Source organism: Topomyia yanbarensis, chromosome 3, assembly GCF_030247195.1.
Source record: "Topomyia yanbarensis strain Yona2022 chromosome 3, ASM3024719v1, whole genome shotgun sequence".
Classification (NCBI taxonomy): Eukaryota; Metazoa; Arthropoda; class Insecta; order Diptera; family Culicidae; genus Topomyia; species Topomyia yanbarensis.
The window spans coordinates 209,710,303-209,737,349 of NC_080672.1; the positions used below are offsets into that span (position 1 = coordinate 209,710,303).

The 27,047-nt window shown below is 45.1% G+C and overlaps 1 protein-coding gene across 6 annotated transcripts in view; it reads right to left on the reverse strand.

The window, feature by feature from the left end:
• LOC131690670 (protein vav) overlaps positions 1-27,047 on the reverse strand; it is a 1,592,017-nt gene that overhangs the window by 337,925 nt on the left and 1,227,045 nt on the right. The window lies entirely within an intron of this gene.

The window sequence follows — 27,047 nt, forward strand, 5'->3', positions numbered from 1 at the left end:
GTTAACCTGGAACGTTCGCTCTGAATAATAATAATAATAATAATAATAATAATAATAATAATAATAATAATAATAATAATAATAATAATAATAATAATAATAATAATAATAATAATAATAATAATAATAATAATAATAATAATAATAATAATAATAATAATAATAATAATAATAATAATAATAATAATAATAATAATAATAATAATAATAATAATAATAATAATAATAATAATAATAACAATAATAATAATAATATTTATTTATTTATTTATTTATTTATTTATTTCGTCAATCTATGTAGACTACAGATTTCCTTAATTACTAATGTGTATATTTCGTGAATTTAGTATAAATGAAGCAATTTCGGCTTTTACAGAATCATCCTCTTACGCGTTAGAATTTCTTTTGTGTATAAAATATTGCTTTAGTTTCAGTTTAGACATTGTAAAATCAATTGAGTCGCAATAGTGATTATAAATAGACATCATTCGATTTATGGGGCTATATTTTGCATAGTTTGTGCGAAAAGGAGTTATTGAAAATATACTTCGATTTCGTAGCTGTCGTGAAGGTGCATAAAAGTTCAATTTGGATAAAATTTCAGCTTAATCGATACGATGCGAAACGATATTATTAATGAACGAGAGCATTGCAGATTCGCGACGCTCCTTTAATGTTTGAATATTGATAAGCAAGCAGCGTGCTTCATAAGATGGCAGACGGAATGCTGTCCATCCTAATTTACGAAGGGCAAATAATAAAAACTGTTTTTGTACCGATTCTATTCGTTCTTCATGTCTGCTTGAAAAAGGGCACCAAATAATACTGCAATATTCCAATATCGACCTAACATATGCAATATATAATATTTTTATTGTATAAGGATCTTCAAAATGATAGCTAAAGCGTTTTATAAAACTGAGCATGTTGTTAGCTTTGTGTATAATTGTGTTATAATGATCAATAAAATTTAACTTTGAATCTAATATAACACCTAAATCCCTAATTCTTTCACACTTTGCTACAGTCTGATTTCCTAAGGTAATCTCAATATTCGGTGTTTGTCGTTTTCGACTAAAGGTTATTGAATTACACTTTTTCACGTTCAGTTGTAAGAGGCTTTTTTGACACCACATGTGGAAAATTTGTATTTCGTTTTGCAATGTATTAATATCCTCGGCATTTCTTACCTCCAAATAAAGTTTCATATCGTCCGCATAAATTAGTATTTTCAGTTTTTTGAGAATGAAGGAGATATCGTTCACGTATAAAATAAACAATAGAGGGCCTAAATGAGAGCCTTATGGAACTCCTGAGGTGACTTTAATTGGATTAGATTGCTTTCCTTTAAATTTAATTATTTGCTGACGTTCGGAGAAATATGATTCTAACCATGTAAGTAGCCCAGGCTCAATGCCGATCTTTGTCAATTTATAAAGTAACATTGGGATGTCAATGCGATCAAATGCTTTACTAAAGTCTGTAAAAAGTGCCTTCACGTAGTTTCCATTATCCATTGCAATCAATGTATAATTAATAAATTCTAGTAAGTTTATTGAGGTCGAACGACCTTTGAAGAAGCCATGCTGGAGGTTGGAAATTCTGTTTTTTATTTGAAGAAATATTTTTTCGTTAATGATTGATTCGAAAAGTTTCGGAATACAGCAGATTATGGCTATCCCACGATAATTACGTACGTCAGATTTTTTACCAGATTTATATATAGGCACTAAAAAAGATTTTTCCATATTTTAGGGAACTGTCCAGATTGCAAAGACATATTAAACAGCCAGAACAATGGGGCAGTTAACTCGGTTGCTAGGTTTTTCATAAATAATGGTGGGATTCCATCAGGGCCAGAACCTTTTGATACATCTAAATGTTTTAGAGAATTGAAAATGTCTTCCACTATGACATGATTGACACTAATATCCAAAGGAAAATCGGGAAGAAAAGCGAAGTAATCGCGATCACGGTCTTGTTCAGAAAAAGTCGTATATATTTCATGGAAGAATGTTGCAAATAGGTTGCAGATTTCTTCCGAGCTATCACGTACGTTGTCATCCAAGTGCATTGTTGATGGGAAATTGTCTGATTTTAATTTAGTTTTGACGTAGTTGAAAAAATTCTTTGGACAAGATTTGATCTGCTGTTCCGTTTTTGAGTTATAATCCGCAAGTGCAGAATCTATGGCCATATTTAGTTTATCGCAAATGTCGAAATATTTTTCCAAGTTCTCATTATTTTGGTTTTTCTTATATAGCTTATGGGCTTTTTGCTTCCTATTTTTTAAACTCTTAATTTGTCTATTATACCAAACGGGATGCTTCGAGTTGCCGTGTAGTCTTTTTTTCTTAATAGGCACCTCTTCATAAATTATCTTGAAAATAATTTTGTAAAATACGTCCACTGCGGTTACAATATTTCCTTCATTTCTAAGGCTATTTTGCCAGTCGACACTACTTAGCTTCCGCCTGATATTGTCATAATTGGCTTTATGGTATTCAAAGACTTCCTCAAAGTCACAATCGCTGGATTTTTGAATTTCATGGATGAATAAGGAAAATTCAATAGCAGTATGAAATGCTTCATTTTTCCACAAAGGAGTTAGAGATTCAGATACACAGAAGTCTTCCTGAATGTTTGTAAATAAAAGATCGAGATAGCAATTCTGTCGATTTTTTACGTGATTTATTTGATTTAGTCCTATGCTAGCAGTTTTGTCGAAAATATACTGCAATGTTTCGTTTTCTCCCACGACTGGGATTAAAATATGTTCGTTTTCAGAGTCCGGAATAAAATCTGCGTTGCGTTGGTTAAAGTCTCCGTAAATGTGAACTTTAACCTCGGCTGGGAGTTCAGATAAAATTTGTTCAGCAATTTGGAAAAAAGCTTCGTACGATGTTATATTAGCATGCTCTGGTGGGAAATATACAGAGGCAAAAACATGCATTTCGCCGGCAATGTTTGATTTAACCCACACATGTTCAAATTTCTTAAACTTCACTGTGACTAGAATTTCTGAATTAAATTGAGCCGAAATACCCACAAGAACTCCCCCGCCAGACTTCTTTTGAGATTCGTGAAGATTTCGATCGTCTCTGAATACATTAAAACCACTGCCGAAAATTTCTTCACTTTTTACGCTATCGTCCCAGCTAGTTTCATTTCCTAATATAACCAAAAATGACGAAGCTAATATACGTTTATGAATTTCTGCCATTTTGGCTGGACTTTTCATCCTATTAAAATTTTGACAATACATTAATAATTCTGTCGCAGTCTTTTTTGTATTGGAAAGTCTACCATCATTATCTAATTCTTGGAAAACACTGTGCTCAACAGCAAACTCGTCTTTTTCTTCTTCTAAGGAAAGTGTCGAAACTACCGAAAACACGAATGTTGAAAGCGGCATGCCTCACACTGTGATGATGATGGCGAACATTCCGTATTTACTGCATTTAATTGATGCGATGATCTTGATGTATCACGTGCTGGGTAGGGATTCAAAATCTCGCCTCGTGTAAATTGAATCGATGGAATATAATTTGTAGATAGGCCGGAAAAACGATCCTTGGCTGCTGCAACAAGCACTCTATCCGGTGGTAGAAGATTCGTGTTGCAGCTATGATTGGGATGACGGTTTTGGTTATGACTGGAGCTACTGGCACGACTAAAGAAGTTGCGATTGGAAAAATTGGCCGGCGGGCCATAATAACGATCGTTTATTGTTGCAGGGGGTCTCCGATCAGGTGGAAAAATATTGTTGTTGTTGTTGTTTTTAATATTAGTATTCCGGTTTCTAAATATTTATTTCTTTTTACGCCTTCTAGACTTATTCGCCTATTTTTGTTGATTCAATCGATTTATTTCTCGCGCATCGTACTCACTCCAGTCAGCTTTCCATACTTTTTTTGTGCCCAAGAAACGCCATCCTGAGTTAATAGCGTTATTTAGTTCAATTTCCAAACTGGGGCGTGAGTCATTCGGCGATAGCAATTGCGCGGTCTTATTATTCGCATATACATATGCTGACATCGATTTAACCTCGTTGAGAATTTCTGGCAGCAACGTTGATTCATGTGACGACCGTAGTTGCCTGGTGCTTTTGTTTTCATTGAGGGCAACTGAGACCGACTTCAACTCGTCGAGAATCTCGTAACCTAGGGTGGAATTTGGAGGATTGCTGTTGGCTGTGTCTAAAGACAGCTGACTAAGCTGACTTATTTCCGCGTTCATGTCACGCAAATCAGCGGATAATTCCGAAGTAACTGTTTTTAACGATTCGTATACACTATCTGATGTTGACTTAATTGCTGTGTCAAGCAGAGAGGTAACGTGGTTTTTTATTGCAATAACACTGCCGGCTAGACTACTATTTTTGTTGATTGCAATCAATTCTTGTTTAACAGTAGTGAGAAGTATTTCTAGGCCTTCGAGTGCCTCATGTACTAGGTCCGGCTTGTTTTGCTGAAATGTTGGTTGATGAATCACTTCAGTATTCTCCCGTATTTGTTTTTCCAGAAGTTTTTGCTGCTCGGCGAGTCCGTTGAAAGCAATTTTCCCATGTAGTAGTTCCTGACACGAGTCGCAGCATGGCAGTATGTACCAGTTGACATCAACCAATCTCCTGTCCTTTCTCCTTAGTGATCCCCGCTACACGGTAACGCCAATGCAAGCTGCATGATACTTCCTTGGGCATCCAACACACGTCCACAGAATCGAATCCGCAGAGGCGTCCAAGGCACAAATTTCGCAGTTCATTTTATTATCGTTCGCACTTTTTTTAAAATCGGTCACTTAAAACAAAACAAACTTTAGCACGCGGCGCGCGGTCAAATTGAAACAAAACAAACTTTAGCACGAGGCGCTTGGTGAAATTAAAATTAAACAAACTTTAGCGCGCGATACTGGGAGCGAATGCAAAACACGTCCACACTTATTGACGACTAAATATCGAAAAATAATAATAATAATAATAATAATAATTGTTGTTGTTGTTGTTGTTGTTTATTAACGACACTTTACACCAAGAAGTGGTGCATTCGTGTCGAAAGAAAAATATTTAACCTGAAAAATTTTTCAATGCAGTTGTCAGTTATCATTTACAATTCAAAGTATAAAGTTACAACATTTTAAACAAGTTAGTTTCCCTGAGGAATTTTATCATACTCTCCTCATTTTTCCTATCGTTGCGCAGAGCCGCTCGCAGACTAGTCGACTCGATATCGTGCTTCCTTCTAGCGTCGTCGTATTTTCTGCAGTGGAGGATCACATGGCGAACATCTACAATGATCATACAGCAGTCGCACACTGGTGGTGAAGTTTTCTTTAGCAGAAAGTCGTGTGTTAGCCGGGTATGCCCTATTCGAAGTCGGGTAAGCACTCGCTGTTCAGCTGAATTCTCGCGGTAGTCCATTTCCCTGTGTCGAATTTAACTTCGCGAAGTTTTACTTCAGTGGACGCAGACCATCGACGGCACCACTGATTTCGGATAGCTGTTTTCATTTGGTTGTTCGCGTCTGCTCCCGGAACGGCTATTTGCAAGGGGGCATTACCCCTGGCTTCTCCTGCGAGGCGGTGTGCCTCTTCGTTGCCATGGATACCAGCATGACCCGGAATCCAGCACAGCTTGATTGGACGGCCTCGTAACATGTTTTCAATCTGCTGAATCCACGGGTGTTGCGATGTGCCAGCTTCTAATACCGATAAGCAACTGGCCGAGTCAGACATAACCACCAAATCACTGACCGTGTTATGTGTTGCTAGCGCCGTTTTGATTGCAAACGCTTCTGCCGAGAAAACGCTGCATGACGATGGAAGACCAACCGCTTGTTGGAGGTATTCTCCATACACTCCCACACCTACTGCATTGTCGTCTTTCGAGCCATCCGTGTAGATGATAGTTGAACGGTTGAAACGACCTGCTAGGAGCTCCTGAAAAGCAGGCCGAACAATTTCCGAGGGGTCACCAGCTTTCACACGTCTCTTTATGTCCCACACGATCTGGGGCTTGGGTTCGTACCATCTTCGTGCAGCTAAACGTGTACGAGTGCAAATATCTGGAAGAGGGATTCCGATCACCTCTGTCAGACGTTCGGATGCTCGATGTACCAGGGGGAGATCGGCATTATCCTTGCTTTTTCCCAACGTATGGATGGCCAACCGGGCTATATTTTGAAGAACGAGTAGGTCGAATGGTAGGGTTCCAGCTTCTGCCATAATGGCTACGATTGGGCTCGTGACGTATGCACCGGATGCAAACCTTACCATCCTGTTGTATGTAGGAGCGAGCGTTTGGGTGACGGCATCTCCTCCTCTGCTTACAAGTCCCATACCGTAGAAGAGTCGCGAGGTAACAATTGCGGACCCGATTTGAAGTAAAGAAGCGCGTTGACCACGGGGTAGCTTGGCACCGATCATCTTCAAGATATGCAGCCTCGATTCACACGTCTTCTTCGTCATTTTACAATGCGCTTTAAAGTTGAGTGATCGATCGAGCGTGACACCGAGCGTTCTCAGCAGCGTTTGTGTCGGAACGGCTACACCATCTACCTTTATCGCCTGCATGGGTTCACGGCGCACGTTAGGGCTGCAATAGAAGATGCTGGATTTTGTTGCAGATATCGTAAATCCAACACTTCTCGACCATTTATCGACGGCTTTTACTGCGGCCTGAAGTTTTCGGAGGAGCGACTGGTCTTTCTTCCCCCACACAAGAAGCAGAATATCATCGGCGTACAGCAGCACTTGTACGGAGTTCGGAACCACGCGGAAGATGGGTTGGATAGCCACGAGAAATAGTGTAACAGAGAGCACTGAGCCCTGCGGCACACCGTTTTCCAGCGGATGTGCTGGCGACAAATGCCCCTCTACGTTGACCTGGAACGTTCTCTCTGCCAGAAAACTGTTGACAATGTTTATCATCCTTCCACGTATTTGCCATTTCTGCAGTGTTCGTACGATGCCATATCTCCAGGTGGTGTCGTACGCCTTGGCCAAGTCTAGCGACGCTATCAGACAGTGCTCGTCACGGTCGGGTAATGACCTCTCCAACTCCGCAAAGTATGTGTCAGTACCCCGACCAGATCTGAAGGCATGTTGTCGTTTGTCGAGACGCCCGTTCGACTCTAGTTCGGTGGTTAACCGTCGGTTGACAATTCGCTCGAACACCTTCGCCATACAACTAGTTAACGTTATGGGACGGAATGAAGCTGGACCCGCGTCATCCGAGCTTGGCTTTGGAATTGGTACGATGATTCCGGTTCGCCAACAGGGTGGGAATACGCCACTGCGCCATATTCTGTTGAAAAGTTCCAACATGGCAGTTTTCACAGACAATGGCAGTCGCTGAAGCATTGGATAGCCGATGCAGTCCGGTCCTGAAGAGCCACTTCTTCCTCTGTCGAGTGCCCACAGCAATTCATTCAGGGTGAAGTCCGAATTGTAAATATCATCGCTATCTGGCGAGAAGTTTATGCGGTTTCGTTCGGCCTTTTCTTTCTCCCTCTGGAACAACGACGAATAGCTGGAGGTTGCGGATCTTTCGCTGTAGTGTTGCGCCAGTTCTTCAGCTATTTCTTCTGGCTTATCCGTGTAACCATCGGACCGCTTGATGACAGTTGGGCGGCGTTGGCGTTTCCCTCTCAACGTGTTCACTGTCTGCCACATCTCCGACGTAGTTGAACTTGGAGATATCTTCGCGACGAAGTCTTCCCATGATTTTTTCTTGGCGTCATGGATAGACTTTCTTGCTGCTGCCCGTGATTCCTGGAAGCTTTTCAGTGCATCCGATTTTCGTGGGTCCTCTGCTGGTATACGCTTCAGTGCTCTAAGTGCTTTTCTCCGATTTTTGATAGCTACTTTCACCTCCGGACACCACCACGGAACCGCTTTGGGACCGACTCTGCCGGTAGTGCGAGGTATCGCGGTGTTTGCTGCTCTAATCAACCGGTCAACGAAACAGTCGATTGATATTTCGACGCCCGGTCGTATAGCGTTGGCGGTCAATCGCTCGTAGGTTGTCCAATCTGCTTGGTCGTAAATCCATTTCTGTCTTTTCGTTGGGATAGTCGACAGTCCGGGAATGGAAACGAGAATGGGAAAGTGATCACTGCTGTGGGTGTCCGGAAGTGTTCGCCAAACAAATTTCGAAGCCACCGATTCGGAGCAGATCGAGAGGTCAATAGCCGAAGTAATACCGGTAGCTGGATCAATCCGAGTGTGCGATCCGTCGTTGAGGATGAGTAATCGTTCCGATAGCGTTTTTTCGGCGATGAAGTGGCCTAGTGCGGTAGATTTCGTAGAACCCCAGCAAATATGGTGCGCGTTAAAGTCGCCTAGTACCAGCACTGGACGTGGGAGCGTTTCGAGGAAGTCACCCAGCATTTCTTGACACTGTTGAGTATTGGGAGGGACGTAGATCGATACCACCGTCATTTGTTGTGGCAGTTGGATCCGAACTGCGATTGCCTGTATATTGTCGTCGACATCGATTCGTTCGAAGGGTACACCATCCCGAATGGCAAGACCTACTCCTTGTTGCCAGTATCGACAGCTACCAGTTTTCAGCAGCAGAGTATAGTTGTTACCGATGAAATCTGCTGGAACTACTCGGTTGTCCACTTTTGTTTCCTGTAGCGCTATCAGACTCGGTCCGTACTCGCAGATCAGCTGTTTAAGCTCGCTGATGTTGGTTCGCAGGCCCCGGACGTTCCATTGAAGGGCGAAGCATCTGCTGTCTCGATTGGCGAAAGTCGCTGACGAAGACGATGTTGATGGCGAAGGTGATTGCCTGCGAGTTCTCGCCGGTGTGTTTCGTTGGTACCGGTACGTGGTTGCGCTGATTTCAACCGTGATATCGGTGCTCTGATACTTCTGCTGTTGTTGCGGTGTATCTTCGCCGGTGGAAAGCCAGGAGGAGAATTGCGAGGACTGTATATCTGGGAAGTAGGGACAGTCCTCTTCCCCCCGGTCGATCCCTTCATGATGAAGTGGGGAAGCTACTTTCTTCTCTTCTTCCCCAAACCGGTTACTGCTGGTCGCATCTGTAACGGTAGAAGCCGCAACAGAATTCGTTCGGAGATAAATTGAAGATGGACTGACCTGTGGGACGTCTAGCCCCACAGTGCCAGCCGCTGTCGAAACTACTACACGATTACTTCCAGAACTACCGACAGCGACCGGCACTGGGGAAAGACTTTGTGTAGTTTTCGTTGTTATAGCTGTTCTATCTCGAAGTGATGATCTCGATGGGCCTTCGCCGGACGATAGCAAGTGGTGATGTGGAAGGAGCGTATCGTCGATGTTGTCCTTCAAACCTGAAAGAACATCAAAACAAGCAGTACCTGCGAGGGGATTGACAACTTCGGAACTGACCTGGGGAAGGTCCAGCCCCACAGTGCCAACCGCTGTCGTACAAACTACACTATTATGCTCACGAACACCGACTGCGGTCGGCACTGGAGATAGACTTTGTGTAGTTATGCTCGTTTTCTCGTAGATGACGATCGGGTTGCTCTGGTTTGTAGATTTGTTAGTTGAAGTGGTAAAATCGGTGTTCCTATCGGCCACAGAGGTGAATTCACTATCAACGGGTTGGGGTATGACGGCCCGGATAGTTTCTTCATCCTGCTGTGCTTGCGTTGGAAGGAGTACTACACTTTCCTCTCTTCCAAACCGATCTATCTCGTGGTCAGTATTCGTGCGTGGGTTGTCGTTGGTATCCAAACGTTGATGAAAATGAGAATTATCGAAGAGGCTGGCTAGGAGGCGTCTCGGTAATCTCAATTTCATCGTCTGAATATTCCATAGTTTCGTTGGTGGTAGTGGCAGCGGTTCTTTTTGGTGGTGGGCTTAGGTTATCCGGTGAGGTGGTCGTTGGTTTGCTGAACGGGGTGTGTTGTTTCTGTGGTCTTCCTCGTTTCGAGTCCGTATTTATCGCTGGTGAGTTGTTCCTGGATCTCGTCCTTGCGTTTGTTCTCTGCCAGAAGTTTGACGATCTGCTCATCCTTCTTCTTCATTGTCTGCTCCAGTTCTTTCAATTTATTCAGGATCTCGCTTGATTGCGCTGCAGCCTGGGCGTAACTTCCAAGATTTTGCTGTTCAGCACGTTTGCGCGCTTCCGGGAATGTCAAATTGTCGCGGATTTTTATTTTTATGACCTCTACTTCCTTTTTGTAATTTGGACATTGGCGGCTTGTTGGTTGGTGATCACCTTTACAATTTAGGCAGAACTGGGCTGCTCGACATTTTTCTTCAAGTTGATGTTCTCCAGAGCAATTAGGACAACGTTGCGGTCCAGGACAGCGAACACGAGTATGACCGTATTTGAAGCATCCATAACAAAGCATCGGGTTTGGGAAGTACGGGCGGGTAGGGACGCGAAGCAAACCGATCTTCATGTATTCCGGGTATGTGGTCTTGCAGAAAGTCAAGATGAGTGCTGGCGTATTCACTCTGTTTTCGGCTTCTTTACGTGTAATTCGCTGCACACGAATCACACCCTGGCTTAGAATTTCTTGTAAGACTTCCTTTTCTTCCAAGTGAATCAGATCGTAGCAGGAAATTACGCATCTGCTTACGTTCAGATTCGGATGGGATTCAACCACAACATCAGTACCGTCCATGAGCTTGGTCATTTTCATAAGTTTGGCAACTTGGGCTGGGTTCCGAACTCGTAGGGTATACCGTGTCCCCTGAGCTTCGGTATTCGCACCTTCAATTGGACCTCCAGCGACAACCTCAACCGATTTCCCAATGATAAACGGGTTTCTTGGCAATGGTACACCGTCTTTACCTGTCAGCTGCAGGAATGTCAGTTCACCAAATTTGTTCGTCGGATCCATAAATTCCGGCAATCTCCTTTGGCTTGACCCTCCCGGATCACCGCTACTAGCGGCCGCCATCTTGGATCACACCACCAGACGTTGGTAAATTCGCTGTGGCACGGTCACCCGATACCAACCCCAAATGGACAAAAAAGGTAAAGAAAAGGAAAGATCTTACCTTATTTGCCCCTTCAACGTCGATTTTTTAGAAGTGTTCCCACAATTTTGGGACACACTGTAGATGCGCAGTGATGAAACTGCTCGCTTACTTGCTTCTACACAGCCTCTAAATAGCAAAACGAGCAAGAAAAACGCACTTTTCCGATTTTGATTTTTTTGCCGTTCACACACTTTTGGCCCGCACTGTACCGTACAAATATTGGTACACACTGTACTGGTATCTCAAATACCACCAAATCCAAAGTCAAAAAAATATCTATAATTTTCAAAAAACTTTTCACGTTTTTTTGCGTCTCGAAAAATATCGCCCGTTCAGCACACCGTCACACTCCACCAGCGAGTGAATACAAGATCGGCCCGGCAACCACGCGGGTAGGCACAGCGATGGCTGTTTGTTTGCCTATTGCACCGCGTGGGCAAAACTAAAATTCACTTTTTTCAGTCGTTTCTGAACCGATTTTCACCAAACTTTCACTGATCTCCACTAGAGAAGCACTTCGTTCGCGTTTTCGTCGAAAATAAACCGCGAATATCGTGAAAAACACCGAAAAAACACTGTGTTTAATTCCCGAATGCACGCTGTTTATACCGTACGGAACGGTGTTTCCAACTCAGATCAATAATAATAATAATTTTTATTATTATTATTATTTATTTATAAAGGTTTTAACCACAAGGGTCATTCGCCTTTTTTAGAAATAATAAACATTTCAGGTAATTACATTTCAAAAGTATGCGAAAATTATTGCGATCGTCTGTCCTGGGCGCAATGCTTGCTGTTTCTCGTTATCTTTCTCGGGGGCGAAGCGTTATTGCCATTATTTCCTTTACCGTTTGCTGCTTGTTGGTTAATCTGTGTGTCCTCTCCATCGCTCTCGTGTACGTCCATATCACTATCGCTAGAGTTGGTTGATTGCTCACTGTTGGCTGATATTTGATGCTTCTTGTGTTTACTAGTGACCTTGGTGTATCCGTCTTCTTTTTTGGTCATTCCTGCGGCCGGTATACTGGATGTTTGCTTTGGGCTATCGGGGATTATCTTTTGGCCGATTGACTGTGGTTTAGCGGTGGAAGGCTGTTTATCAGTGCGTGTTGTAGTATTTTCCGCAGCAGTTTTAGCGCATGGTTTACCGTAGTGTGCCGTTTGGTTGCAGAACTGGCACGTGGCCGTCTGCCCAGGGTAGGTGCAAAGGGTTTTTTGAATGTAGGTAATCCCTTGAGAAGATTTGCATTCAAAGGTCAAGTATGATGGTATAGGTTTGTGCAGCTGCATTCTGACGATACGAACCCCGTTGAGAATACCGGGGAAAAAGTTTCTCCAGGTGTCATTCTTAACGGATTCCACTTCTCCGTATTGGGACATGTATTTTTTAATGTACTCGGAGCTGGTGCGCGGTGCCAAATCATGTAATAAAACTTCAGTAAAATCTCGGTCTATATAGACGGGGATCTTGGTTTTAATGTTGTCGTATTCGATTTCGTGTTGCATATTATTCATCACACTAAAGAATTCTGCATCGGATAGCGTCTGGAACGTTATTAGTATCACGTTTTTTGTATGATGCAGCTGGAGGTGTGTAACTGCCGCAAGATCAAGATTCATGTTCACTTTTATTAACTGTTCCACCTCACGCACTGTAGGTCTTCGTCGAGTTTGCGTGAAGTCAATCACGACAGTGTTTTCCCTTAGTGGGCGCACTTTGCTTTTTTGTTCGCTCATTTTGCTCACCGTGGGGCAACGAGGCTTTTTTCTGTTACTGGTGTAAAGAAGAAACGAAGCGACGCGGGTAAAAATTCGTTCGTTTGCTTTGCTGTGAACGAGCGGTGTGTATTTAGCTTCTGGTCTGTGCGAGATCAAGAACTAGACTGAATAATAATAATAATAATAATAATAATAATAATAATAATAATAATAATAATAATAATAATAATAATAATAATAATAATAATAATAATAATAATAATAATAATAATAATAATAATAATAATAATAATAATAATAATAATAATAATAATAATAATAATAATAATAATAATAATAATAATAATAATAATAATAATAATAATAATAATAATAATAATAATAATAATAATAATAATTGTTGTTGTTGTTGTTTTTTTATTAACGACACTTTACACCCAGAAGTGGTGCATTCGTGTCGAAAGAAAAATATTTTACCTGAAAAATATTTCAATGCGGTTGTCAGTTATCAGAGTTATCAGTTACAATTCAAAATACAAGTTACAACATATTAAACAAGTTAGTTTCCTTGAGGAATTTTACCATACTCTCCTCATTTTTCCTGTCGTTGGTCAGAGCCGCTCGCAGACTAGTCGACTCGATATCGTGCTTCCTTCTAACGTCGTCGTACTTTCTGCAGTGGAGGATCACATGGCGGACATCTACAACGACCCCACAGCAGTCGCACACTGGTGGTGAGGTTTTCTTTAGCAGAAAGTCATGTGTTAGCCGGGTATGCCCTATTCGAAGCCGGGTAAGCACTCGCTGTTCGGCCGAATTCTCGCGGTCAGTCCACTTCCCTGTGTCGAACTTAACTTCGCGGAGTTTTACTTCAGTGGACGCAGACCATCGACGGAACCATTGATTTCGGATAGCTGTTTTCATTCGGTTGTTCGCGTCTGCTCCCGGAACGGTTACTTGCAAAGGGGCATTACCTCTGGCTTCTCCAGCGAGGCGGTCTGCCTCTTCGTTGCCATGGATACCAGCATGACCCGGAATCCAGCACAGCTTGATTGGACGGCCTCGTAGCATGTTTTCAATCTGCTGAATCCACGGGTGTTGCGATGTGCCAGCTTCTAATGCCGATAAGCAACTGGCCGAGTCAGACATAACCACCAAATCACTGACCGTGTTATGTGTTGCTAGCGCCGTTTTGATTGCAAACGCTTCTGCCGAGAAGACGCTGCATGACGATGGAAGGCCAACCGATTGTTGGAAGTATTCTCCATACACTCCCACACCTACTGCATTGTCGTCTTTCGAGCCATCCGTGTAGACGATAGTTGAGCGGTTGAAACGACCTGCTAAGAGCTCCTGAAAAGCAGGCCGAACAATTTCCGAGGGGTCACCAGCTTTCACGCGTCTCTTTATGTCCCACACGATCTGGGGCTTGGGTTCGTACCATCTTCGTGCAGCTAAACGTGTACGAGTGCAAATAGCTGGAAGAGGGATTCCGATCACCTCTGTCAGACGTTCGGATGCTCGATGTACCAGGGGGAGATCGGCATTGTCCTTGCTTTTTTCCAACGTATGGATGGCCAACCGGGCTATATTTTGAAGAACGAGTAGGTCGAATGGTAGGGCTCCAGCTTCTGCCATTATGGCTACGATTGGGCTCGTGACGTATGCACCGGATGCAAACCTTACCATCCTGTTGTATGTAGGAGCGAGCGTTTGGATGACGGCGTCTCCTCCTCTGCTTACAAGTCCCATACCGTAGAGGAGTCGCGAGGTAACAATTGCGGACCCGATTTGAAGTAAAGAAGCGCGTTGACCACGGGGTAGCTTGGCACCGATCATCTTCAAGATACGCAGCCTGGATTCACACGTCTTCTTCGTCATTTTACAATGCGCTTTAAAGTTGAGTGATCGATCGAGAGTGACACCGAGCGTTCTCAGCAGCGTTTGTGTCGGAATGGCTACACCATCTACCTTTATCGCCTGCATGGGTTCACGGCGTACGTTAGGGCTGCAATAGAAGATGCTGGATTTCGTTGCAGATATCGTAAATCCAACACTTCTCGACCATTTATCGACGGCTTTTACTGCGGCCTGAAGTTTCCGAAGGAGCGACTGTTCTTTCTTTCACAAGAAGCAGAATATCATCGGCGTACAGCAACACTTGTACGGAGTTCGGGACCACGCGGAAGATGGGTTGGATAGCCACGAGAAATAGTGTCACAGAGAGCACTGAGCCCTGCGGCACACCATTTTCCAGCGGATGTGCTGGCGACAAATGCCCCTCTACGTTGACTTGGAACGTTCTCTCTGCCAGAAAGCTGTTGACAATGTTTATCATCCTTCCGCGTATTTGCCATTTCTGCAGTGTTCGTAGGATGCCATATCTCCAGGTGGTGTCGTACGCCTTGGCCAAGTCTAGCGACGCTATCAGACAGTGCTCGTCACGGTCGGGTAATGACCTCTCCAACTCCGCAAAGTATGTGTCAGTACCCCGACCAGATCTGAAGGCATGTTGTCGTTTGTCGAGACGCCCGTTCGACTCTAGCTCGGTGGTTAAACGTCGGTTGACAATTCGCTCGAACACCTTCGCCATACAACTAGATAACGTGATTGGACGGAATGCAGCTGGACCCGCGTCATCCGAGCTTGGCTTTGGAATTGGTACGATGATTCCGGTTCGCCAACAGGGTGGGAATACGCCACTGCGCCATATTCTGTTGAAAAGTTCCAACATGGCAGTTTTCACAGACAATGGCAGTCGCTGAAGCATTGGATAGCCGATGCAGTCCGGTCCTGAAGAGCCACTTCTTCCTCTGTCCAGTGCCCACAGCAACTCATTCAGGGTGAAGTCCGAATTGTAAATATCATCGCTATCTGGCGAGAAGTTTATGCGGTTTCGTTCGGCCTTTTCTTTCTCCCTCTGGAACAACGACGAATAGCTGGAGGTTGCGGATCTTTCGCTGTAGTGTTGCGCCAGTTCTTCAGCTATTTCTTCTGGCTTATCCGTGTAACCGTTGGACCGCTTGATGACAGTTGGGCGGTGTTGGCGTTTCCCTCTCAACGTGTTCACTGTCTGCCACATCTCCGACGTAGTTGAACTTGGAGATATCTTCGCGACGAAATCTTCCCATGATTTTTTCTTGGCGTCATGGATAGACTTTCTTGCTGCTGCCCGTGATTCCTGGAAGCTTTTCAGTGCATCCGATTTTCGTGGGTCCTCTGCTGGTATACGCTTCAGTGCTCTAAGTGCTTTTCTCCGATTTTTGATAGCTGCTTTCACCTCCGGACACCACCACGGAACCGCTTTGGGGCCGACTCTGCCGGTAGTGCGAGGTATCGCGGTGTTTGCTGCTCTAATCAATCGGTCAACGAAACAGTCGATTGATATTTCGACTCCCGGTCGAATAGCGTTGGCGGTCAATCGCTCGTAGGTTGTCCAATCTGCTTGGTCGTAAATCCATTTCTGTCTTTTCGTTGGGATAGTCGACAGTCCGGGAATGGAAACGAGAATGGGAAAGTGATCACTGCTGTGGGTGTCCGGAAGTGTTCGCCAAACAAATTTCGAAGCCACCGATTCGGAGCAGATCGAGAGGTCAATAGCCGAAGTGATACCGGTAGCTGGGTCAATCCGAGTGTGCGAGCCGTCGTTGAGGATGAGTAATCTTTCCAATAGCGTTTTTTCGGCGATGAAGTGGCCTAGTGCGGTAGATTTCGTAGAACCCCAGCAAATATGGTGCGCGTTAAAGTCGCCTAGTACCAGCACGGGACGTGGAAGCTTTTCGAGGAAGTCGCCCAGCTGTTCTTGACACTGTTGAGTATTGGGAGGGACGTAGATCGACACCACCGTCATTTGTTGTGGCAGTTGGATCCGAACTGCGATAGCTTGTATACTGTCGTCGATATCAATTCGTTCAAATGGAACACCATCCCGAATGGCAAGACCTACTCCTTGTTGCCAGTATCGACAACTCCCAGTTTTCAGCAAAAGAGTGTAGTTGTTGCCGATGAAATCTGCTGCGACTACTCGGTTGTCAACTTTTGTTTCCTGAAGCGCTATCAGGCTCGGTCCGTACTCGCAGATCAGCTGTTTAAGCTCGCTGATGTTGGTTCGCAGGCCCCGAATGTTCCATTGAAGGGCGAAGCATCTGCTGTCTCGATTGGCGAAAGTCGCTGACGAAGACGATGTTGATAGCGAAGGTGATTGCCTGCGGGTTCTCGCCGGTGTGTTTCGTTGGTACCGGGACGTGGTTGCGCTGATTTCAACCGGGATATCGGTGCTCTGATACTTCTGCTGTTGTTGCGGTGTATCTTCGCCGGCGGAAAGCCAGGAGGAGAATTGCGAGGACTGTATATCTGGGAAGTAGGGACAGTCCTCTTCCCCCCGGTCGATCCCTTCATGATGAAGTGGGGAAGCTACTTTCTTCTCTTCTTCCCCAAACCGGTTACTCGTTCGATGCGTGCTGGTCATATCTGTAACGGGATAAACCGCAACAGAATCCGTTCGTGAGTGAGGTGGAATAGGACTGACCTGTGGGACGTCTAGCCCCACAGTGCCAGCCGCTGTCGAAACTACTACACGATTACTTCCAGAATTGCCGACAGCGACCGGCACTGGGGAAAGACTTTGTGTAGTTTTCGTTGTCTGCTTCGACGCTACTGTTGTGGTGACAGCTGTTCCATCTCGAAACGGATATCTCGATGGACCTTCTCCGGGCGACAGCGAGTGGTGATGCGGAAGGAGCGTGTCATCGATGTTGTCAGTCAAACCTGGAAGAACATCAGAACAAGCAGTACCTGCAAGGGGATTGACAATTTCGGAACTGACCTGAGGAAGGTCCAGCCCCACAGTGCCAACCGCTGTCGTACAAACTACACTATTATGCTCACGAACACCGACTGCGGTCGGCACTGGGGATAGACTTTGTGTAGTTCTGCTGATCTCCTTCTGTTCGTCGATCGTGGGTTTTTGGTCTGCTGGTTTACAAGTTGTAGTGGTGAAATCGGTGTTCCTATCGGCCACAGAGGCGAATTCACTATCAACGGGTTGGGGTATGACGGCCCGGATAGTTCCTTCATCCTGCTGTGCTTGCGTTGGAAGGAGTACTACACTTTCCTCTCTTCCAAACCGATCTATCTCGTGGTCAGTATTCGTGCGTGGGTTGTCGTTGGTATCCAAACGTTGATGGAAATGAGAATTATCGAAGAGGCTGGCTAGGAGGCGTCTCGGTAATCTCAATTTCATCGTCTGAATATTCCATAGTTTCGTTGGTGGTAGTGGCAGCGGTTCTCTTTGGTGGTGGGCTCAAGTTATCCGGTGAGGTTGTCGTTGGTTTGCTGAACGGGGTGTGTTGTTTCTGTGATCTTCCTCGTTTTGAATCCGCATTTATCGCTGGTGAACTGTTCCTGGATATCGTTATTGGCCCGGCCGTCTGATTCGTTGGTTTTTGTTCTTTACTGTGCTGTGGTTTTTCTTGGCTGGCGGACTGTTGTTTGATGTACGCCATCATTTGCTCAATTTTCTCGTCCTTGCGTTTGTTCTCTGCCAGAAGTTTAACGATCTGCTCATCCTTCTTCTTCATTGTCTGCTCCAGTTCTTTCAATTTATTCAGGATCTCGCTTGATTGCGCTGCAGCCTGGGCGTAACTTCCAAGATTTTGCTGTTCAGCTCGTTTGCGCGCTTCCGGGAATGTCAAGTTGTCGCGGATTTTTATTTTGATGACCTCTACTTCTTTTTTGTAATTTGGACATTGGCGGCTTGTTGGTTGGTGATCTCCTTTACAATTTAGGCAAAACTGGGGTGCTCGACATTTTTCTTCGCTTTGATGTTCTCCAGAGCAGTTGGGACAACGTTGCGGGCCAGGACAGCGAACACGCGTATGGCCGTATTTGAAGCAACCATAGCAGAGCATCGGGTTTGGGAAGTACGGGCGAGTTGGGACGCGAAGCAAACCGATCTTCATGTATTCTGGGTATGTGGTCTTGCAGAAAGTCAAGATGAGTGCTGGCGTATTCACTCTGTTTTCGGCTTCTTTACGTGTAATTCGCTGCACACGAATCACACCCTGGCTTAGAATTTCTTGTAAGACTTCCTTTTCTTCCAAGTGAATCAGATTGTAGCAGGAAATAACGCATCTGCTTACGTTCAGATTCGGATGGGATTCAACCACAACATCAGTACCGTCAATTAGCTTGGTCATTTTCATTAGTTTGGCCACTTGGACTGGATTCCGAACTCGAAGGGTATACCGTGTCCCTTGAGCTTCAGTATTCGCACCTTCAATTGGGCCTCCAGCGACAACCTCCACCGATTTACCAATGACGAACGGGTTTCTTGGCAAAGGTACACCGTCTTTACCTGTCAGCTGCAGGAACGTCAATTCGCCGAATTTGTTCGTCGGATCCATGTATACCGGCAATCTTCTTTGACTTGATCCTCCCGAATCACCGCTACTAGCGGCCGCCATCTTGGCTTACGCCACCAGACGTTGGAAACTACTATGTGGCACGGTCACCCGATACCAACCCCAAATGGACAAAAAGGTGAAGAAAAGGAAAGATCTTACTTTATTTGCCCCTTCAACGTCGACTTTTTCGAAGTGTTCCCACACTTCTGGGACACACTGTAGGTGAGCAGTGTCGCTACTGCTTGTTTTCCACTTCTACACAGCCAAGATAAGCGAACTGAATGAATTTCGCCAAGAAAAAAAAACGCACTTGATAAATTTCGCCCTTTTTATTGTTCCAACTTTTTTGGCACGCACTGTAACGTCCAAATTTTTTGATCCGCACTGTACTATATTCAACTACCACCAAATAACAAGTGAAAAAAAAAAATTCGAATTTTCCAAAACTTTTCACGTTTTTACGGCTTCAAAAATATCTCCCGTTCAGGGCACCGTCACTCTCACTCTCCCAGCAAGTGAATGAACTGGACTGGCAGCCACGCGGGTAGGCACAGCGATGGCTGTTTGTTTACCTATAGCACCGCGTGGGCAAAACTAAAAATTCACTTTTTTCAGCCGTTTCTTCACCGATTTGCGTCAATCTTTCACTATTCACCACTAGAGAACCACTTCACTCGTCTATTTGTCGTAAATTGGACCGCGGTTATCGCGAAAAACACGGAAAAACACGGTATGAAATTTACGAATGCGCGTTGTATGTACCGTACGGAACGGCGTTTCCAACTCAGATGAATAATAATAATAATAATAATAATAATAATAATAATAATAATAATAATAATAATAATAATAATAATAATAATAATAATAATAATAATAATAATAATAATAATAATAATAATAATAATAATAATAATAATAATAATAATAATAATAATAATAATAATAATAATAATAATAATAATAATAATAATAATAATAATAATAATTTGTTGTTGTTGTTGTTTATTAACGACACTTTACACCTAAGGGTGCATTCGTGTCGGAAGAAAATTGGTTTCTATACTCGTATTAACATCTCATAATAATTTACAATTCAGTATTTTTATATTCGTTTGTACAAATTAGTTTCCTTGAGGAAGCTTAGCAGTTTGTCTTCGGTGTCCCCGTCGTTGCCTAGAGCCACTCGCAGGCTGGTCGAATCGATGTTGTGCATCCTTCTAGCATCGTCGTGTTTTCGGCACTGAAGAATTATATGACGTACATCTACGGTTACCCCGCAGCAGTCGCAAACTGGTGGGGTTTCTCTCTTCAAAAGGAAGTCGTGCGTCAATCGGGTATGCCCTATTCGCAACCGGGTGAGCACTCGTTGATCAGCCGAACTCTCGCGGTCAGTCCACTTTACCGTATCGAATTTTATTTCGCGAAGCTTCACTTCAGTGGATGCAGACCATCGACGGTACCAGTGATTTCGGATAGCTGATTTTGCCTGATTGTTGGCGTCTGCTCCCGGAATGGCTATTTGCAAAGGGGCATTACCCCTGGCTTCTCCTGCGAGGCGGTCTGCCTCTTCATTCCCGCGAATTCCAGCGTGTCCTGGAATCCAGCACAGATTGATTGGACGATGTCGTATCATGGTTTCAATCTCCTGGATCCACGGATGCTGGGACGTGCCAGCTTCAATTGCCGATAAACAACTGGCTGAGTCTGTCATTATTAGCAGATCGTTGGAAGTGTAGTACGAAGTTACCGCTGTTTTAATTGCAAACGCCTCGGCTGAGAACACGCTGCACTGTGGCGGAAGACCAGTCGACTGCTGGAGATGTTCTCCAAACATTCCCGCGCCTACTGCGTCGTTGTCTTTCGATCCGTCAGTATACACAACCGTTGAGTTGCTGAAGCGAGCATTCAGGAGCTCCTGAACGACAGGACGGACCACCTCAGAGGGATCTCCGGCATTCACACTTCTTTTGATATCCCACACGACGTGAGGCTTGGGCTCGTACCACTTTCGGGTGGCTAGTCGCGTTCGAGTACAAATATTTGGTAAGGGCATTCCGATCACCTCTGACAGTTCTTCGGAAGCTCGACGTACTAGTGGGAGATCCGCATTATCTCTGCTTTTTTCCAACAAACGGATGGACAATCGGGTTATGCTTTGGAGAACGAGGAGATCAAATGGTAAGGTGCCTGCTTCGGCCATGATGGCTAAGATCGGACTTGTAACGAATGCACCAGATGCAAATCTTACCATTCTGTTGTAGGCGGGCGCGAGAGTTTTGGTGACGACATCTCCGCCCCGACTAACGAGTCCCATCCCATACAATAGTCGCGAAGTGACAATGGCGGAGCCGATTTGTAACAAAGAAGTCCGTTGACCACGTGGTAGCTTTGCTCCGATCATTTTCAGGATACGCAGCCTGGATTCACATGCCTTCTTCGTTAGCTTGCAATGCGCTTTGAAGTTCAGCGATCTGTCGAGAGTGATACCGAGGGTTTTCAGTTGATTTTGTGATGGTATAGCTACTGTATCTATCCTGATGGATTGCGTGGGCTCACGGCGGGCATTCGGGTTACAGTAAAAGATGCTGGATTTTGTTGCTGATATCGTGAATCCAACACTTTTCGCCCATCTATGAACGGCTTTTACTGCTGACTGTAGTTTCCGATAGAGTGGTTGTTCTTTTTTGCCCCGCACTACAAGAAGGATGTCATCGGCGTACAATAGCACTGTCACGGTATTCGGAACCACCCGGTAGATAGGTTGGATTGCTACGAGGAATAGGGTAACTGAGAGCACAGAACCCTGTGGTACACCATTTTCCAGCGGCAGCTTGCGCGATAAATGCCCATCGACGTTTACCTGGAACGTTTGCTCTGAAAGAAAGCTAGTGAGCATGTTTATCATGTTTCCGCGTATCTGCCACTTTCGTAATGTTCGCAGGATGCCGTATCTCCAAGTGGTGTCGTACGCCTTAGCCAAGTCAAGCGATGCTATCAGACAGTGCTCGTCACGGTCGGGTAATGTCCTCTCCAACTCCGCAAAATATGTGTCAGTACCTCGGCCGGATCTGAAGGCATGTTGTCGAGTGTCTAGCCGCCCGTTCGATTCAAGCTCGGTAGTTAACCGTCGATTCACCATCCGCTCGAATACCTTCGCCATACAGCTCGTTAACGTGATCGGTCGGAAAGCAGATGGACCTGTGTCGCTCGAATTCGGCTTTGGGATTGGCACAATAATTCCAGTTCGCCAACAGGATGGAAATACGCCACTGCGCCAAACCCTGTTGAAAAGCTCCAATAAAGCAGTTTTCACCGACAATGGTAGTCGTTGTAGCATTGGATAGCCGACTGAATCCGGACCTGTAGAATTACTTCGTCCTCTGTCAAGCGCCCATACAAGCTCATTCAAAGTGAAGTCGGAGTTATAGATGCCGTCGGTCTCGGGTGAAAAGTTGAAACGGTTTCGTTCGGCCTTTTCCTTCTCAATTTGAAACGAAGGAGGGTAGCTGGATGTTGCCGATATTGCGCTGTAATGCTCTGCTAGTTCTTCAGCCACTTCTTCTGCATTATCCGTGTAGCCAGCTGAACGTTTAATGACGGCTGGGCGATGCTGACGTTTTCCTCTTAATGCGTTCACTGTCTGCCACATTTCCGATGCAGTGGAGTTTGGGGATATTTTCGCGACGAATTCCTCCCACGATCGTTGTTTGGCATCACGGATTGATTTTCTTGATGCTGCCCGTGCTTCTTGAAAGCTTTTCAGTGCTTCAGGTTTTCGTGGGTCCTCCATTTCGATACGCTTCAGTGCTCTGAGTGCTTTTCTTCGACTTTTTATGGCTGCTTTTACCTCCGGACACCACCAAGGAACTGCCTTAGGTCCGACCTTTCCGCTGGTTCTGGGTATTGCAGTGTTTGCTGCAGTGATCAAATGATCGACAAAACGGTCGATTGACATTTCGACGCCCGGTTGTATGGCGTTGGCGGTCAATCGTTCGTAAGCTGTCCAGTCCGCTTGGTCATAAATCCATTGTCGCCTTTTTGTTGGAACATGTGAGAACCCGGGGATGGAAACGGTTATTGGCAGGTGGTCACTGTTATAGGTATCTGGAAGCGTTCGCCAGGTGAATTTCGAGGCCACAGTAACGGAGCAGATTGACAGGTCGATAGCTGAAGTAGCACCGGTGGCTGGGTCGACTCGTGTATGCGACCCATTGTTAAGTATAACTAGGTGTTCTTCCAACGTTTTTTCTGCGATGAATTGACCTAGTGCGGACGATTTGTTGGATCCCCAGCATATGTGATGAGCATTGAAGTCACCTAGCACTAACATAGGACGTGGGAGCTGTTCGAGGAGGTCACATAGTTTTTCTTGGCACTGTTGGGTACTGGGAGGAATGTATATTGATATCACCGTCATTTGCTGTGGTAGTTGAACCCGAACTGCGATCGCTTGGATATCCTTATCGACGTCAATCCGCTCAAAGGGCACTCCATCCCTAATGACCAGGCCCACTCCGTGTTGCCAGTGTCGACAGCTACCAGTCTGAAGCAACAGAGTATAGTTCTTGCCAATGAAGTCGGCTGGGATCACTCGATTGTCCACTTTGGTTTCCTGTAGTGCTATTAGGCTCGGTTCGTATTCAGTGATGAGCTGTTTAAGCTCGCTGACATTGGTTCGCAGCCCCCGAATGTTCCACTGAAGTGCGAAACATCTACTATCGCGTCTGGCGGAAGTCGTTGACGAAGACGATGATAAAGACGAAATAGACCTTCGATGTCCAGCTGGCACGTTGCGTGTGCTGATATCCACGGAACGATCGGTACTCTGGTACTGGTTGTGATGTTGCGATGTATCTTCGCCGGCGGAAAGCCAGGAGGAGAATTGCGAGGACTGTATATCAGGGAGGTAGGGACAGTCCTCTTCCCCCCGGTCGATCCCTTCATTATGAAGTGGGGAAGCTACTTTCTTCTCTTCTTCCCCAAACCGGTTACTCGTTGGACTCGAACTGGTTACATCTGCAACAGAGGAAGCAGCAGCAACATTTGCGCGTAGATGAAGCGATATTGGACTGATCTGTGGGACGTCTAGCCCCACAGTGCCAGCCGCTGTCGAAACAACTACACGATTACTTTCAGAACTACCGACAGCGACCGGCACTGGGGAAAGACTTTGTGTAGTTTTAGTGGATTGCTTCTTCGACGATCGGGTTGCTGATTCGTTGTGGTATAGTCTTGTCGATGTGCCTTCTCCGGGTGAAAGCAGCGGTTGGTGCCAAGGTTCAGCAAGAACAGTGTTGCCAACCGGATCTGTAAAAACGTTTAGCGCAGCAGTATCTGTGAAAGGGTTAGCAGACTTGGAACTGACCTGAGATAGGTCCAGCCCCACAGTGCCAACCGCTGTCGTACAAACTACACTATCATGTTCAAAAACACCGACTGCGATCGGCACTGGAGAAGGACTTCGTGTAGTTTTCGTTGATTGCTGCTTCGACGCTAGAGTTGCTGAGCCAACGTGGAACATTCCTGTAGATATGCCTTCTCCAGGTGAAAGCAATGGTTGGTTCCAGAGATGTATGGGTACGGTGATGTTAGTCGACTCTGTAAAGGAATTTAGCGCAGCAGTATCCGTAATAGGTTTGGCAAAGTCAGAACTGACCTGTGGAGGGTCAAGCCCCGCAGTGCCAACCGCTGTCGTACAAACTACACTATCATGTTTAAAAACACCGACTGCAGTCGGCACTGGGGAAAGGCTTCGTGTAGTTTTGCTGATCTCCTTCTGTTCGTCGCTCGGGATTCTTTTGTTTACTGGTTCGCAAGTTGTAGTGGTGAAATCGGTGTTCCTATCGGCCACAGAGGTGAATTCACTATCAACGGGTTGGGGTATGACGGCCCGGATAGTTCCTTCATCCTGCTGTGCTTGCGTTGGAAGGAGTACTACACTTTCCTCTCTTCCAAACCGATCTATCTCGTGGTCAGTATTCGTGCGTGGGTTGTCGTTGGTATCCAAACGTTGATGAAAATGAGAATCATCGAAGAGGCTGGCTAGGAGGCGTCTCGGTAATCTCAATTTCATCGTCTGAATATTCCATCGTTTCGTTGGTGGTAGTGGCAGCGGTTTTTTTTGGTGGTGGGCTTAGGTTATCCGGTGAGGTTGCCGTTGGTTTGCTGAACGGGGTGTGTTGTTTCTGTGGTCTTCCTCGTTTTAAATCCGTATTTATCGCTGGTGAACTATTCCTGGATCTCGTTACAGGCCCGATTTGTTGGTTCGTTTGCTTCTGTTCTTTGTTGTATTGTGGTTTTTCTTGGCTGGCGGACTGTTGTTTCATCTGATGGATGTACGCCAACATTTGCTCGATTTTTTCGTCTTTTCGTTTGTTCTCCGCCAGAAGTTTTGCGATCGTTTCGTCCTTCTTCTTCATTGCCAGTTCCAACTCTTTCAGCTTGCTAAGGATCTCATTCGGTTGTGCTGTGGCCTGAGCATAGCTGCCTTTACTTAGATGTTCCGCTCGTTTGCGTGCTTCCGGGAATGTTAGATTGTCGCGTACTTTTATTTTTATGACCTCCATTTCTTTTTTATAAACAGGACATTCGCGGCTAGTTGGTTGGTGATCGCCTTCACAATTCCGACAGTACGCCGTTTCTTTGCATTTATCTTCGCCGTGTTTATCTTTCGAGCAGTTAAAACATCGCTGGGGACCAGGACATCGAACGCGTGTATGGCCGTAGTTAAAGCATCCATAACAAAGCATCGGGTTCGGGAAGTATGGGCGAGTAGGAACGTGAAGCAAACCGATCTTTATGTATTCCGGGTATGTGGTCTTGCAGAAGGTCAATATTAGCGCTGGCGTATTTACTCTATTCTCGGCTTCCTTTCGTGTAATTCGCTGTACACGAATCACTCCCTGGCTTATGATTTCCTGTAAAACATCCTTCTCTTCCATATGAATCAGATCGTAGCAGGAAATTACGCATCTGCTTACGTTCAGATTCGGATGAGCTTCGACCACTACTTCAGTGCCGTCAATGAGCTGGGTCATTTTCTGCAACTTAGCAACTTGGGCAGGATTCCGAACTCGAAGGGTATACCGTGTCCCTTGAGCTTCGGTATTCGCACCTTCAATTGGACCTCCAGCGACAACCTCTACCGATTTACCGATGATGAACGGGTTTCTAGGCAATGGTACACCGTCTTTGCCGGTTAACTGCAGGAACGTCAATTCGCCGAATTTGTTCGTAGGGTCCATGTACTCTGGTAGTCTTCTCGTTCGCGACCCTCCCAGGTCACCGCTACTAGCGGCCGCCATTTTGAATCACACCACCAGACGTTGGAGAATACGCTGTGGCACGGTCACCCGATACCAACCCCAAATGGACAATAAAGGTGAAGAAAAGGAAAGATCTTACCTTATTTGCCCCTTCAACGTCGACTTTTTCGAAGTGTTCCCACACTTTAGGGACACACTGTAGGTAAGCAGAATCGCAACTACCTTTTTGTTCGCTTCTACGTTTCCTTTAATGAATAAAACGCGCAAAAAAACACTTTGCAATTTATTCCTTTTTTCGCCGTTCCAATACTTTTGGCACGCACTGTGGCGTCCAATTCACACTGTACCACTCTCTTCGGCAGATCACAGCAAGAAAAAAAAATATTTTTCTTTTTTTAAAACTTTTCGTCAATTTTCCAACTTGAAAAAAAAAACTTGCTTCCAGCCCACCGTCACCGTCACACACGCAGCCGGCACAGCCAGTGAATGAAACTAGCCGGGCGACCGCACTGGCAGCCACAGCGATGGCTGTTTGTTTTGTTTTTATTGCCGCGTGGGTAAACTAAAATGCACTTATTTCAGCCGTTTCTTCGCCGATTTGCACCAATTTTTCGCTGTTAGTCACTTAAGAACCACTTCACTCGTCTTTTTGCACTTGATTGGA